Raw genomic sequence first — 1,235 nt, 5'->3', positions numbered from 1 at the left:
CATACACGAGGAGAAGTTACAAACTCCACCTGAGGTTTGAATTGAACCCACTGGGTCCCTGGAGGTGTTGGGCAGCAGCGCTAACTACCGTGCTTGGCATTGGCCACTATAGCTACCTGCTCCCAACACCTTCCAAGTGTATGTGCGGACCTGGGTCCTTGCGGATACAGGAGGCCTTCTATTGCTCATGTTGATGGCAAGGTTTTTATTGTATAGGGTTTGTGCAGAGACAGGTTAGTTTTCCGCTACTGTTGATGTGTTACATTACTGTAATAATAAAATGCTGATCAGTATGATACAAACAGCAGATGACAGTAGTGGGTTAAAGCAAGTGATTACCACGCATGGAATTATTGTCATTGCCTCGAAATGATCATTGAGACCTTTGTCATCAGTATCACCACCAGATGGCAGTGTAATTCAATGCAATCTCTTATCAGTTTATTTGCAATCCAGTATTCGATAAACTGTAAGAGTTACTTTAAGATGGAGTCGTACAGAACTTTGATAAGGCCACAGCTGGAGTACTGTGTGAAGATCTAGTCAATACATTATAGAAAGGACATGAAAGCACTGGAGGGGGTGCAGGGGAGATTCACCAGGATGTTGATTGGGATGGAACATTGAAGTTATAAAGGGAGGTTGGATAGACTTGGGTTGTTTTCTCTGGAGCAGAGAAGACTGAGGAGTGACCTCATTGAGGTGCTCAACATTATGAGGTACATTGACAGGGTGAATAGGGAACAGCTGCTCCCCTTAGTTGAAAGGTCAGTCACAAGGGGAACACAAGTTGAAGGTGAGGGGTGGGAGGTTTAGGGGGGAATTTGAGGAAAAACTTTTTTACCCAGAGGGTGGCAGTGATCTGGAGTGAAATGCGTGGGAAGGTGATGGAGATGGGATGCTCCAGTTTAAATATGAAAATAACCTTTCATTTGTCGGAATTCCACCACCCCGCCCACAACGGAATCAGAGCGGACGAGGGGCAGATAATGGAAGTGTCCATCGACCTCGGACAGGAATTTCTGGTCTCGCTCAACTGAGATCGTAAAATCCCACCCATAAAGTCATACAGTGCAAAGACCCTTCAGCCCCGAGTCTGCACCGACAATATCTACCATTAAAGTCACTCTAAACCCATTTTCTAAACCCATTGTCCCATATTCCTGAATGTTATGGCATTTCAAATGTTACTTTTTTTTAAGGTGTAGTGTCTGGCCTCCACTGCCTCCCCAGGC

The sequence above is a fragment of the Carcharhinus amblyrhynchos genome, chromosome 6 (genome assembly GCF_965287045.1).
Source record: "Carcharhinus amblyrhynchos chromosome 6, sCarAmb.v2.hapA, whole genome shotgun sequence".
Lineage (NCBI taxonomy): Eukaryota > Metazoa > Chordata > Chondrichthyes > Carcharhiniformes > Carcharhinidae > Carcharhinus > Carcharhinus amblyrhynchos.
The sequence above is the reverse complement of the archived record's forward strand: the minus strand, read 5'-3'. Positions refer to the sequence as shown.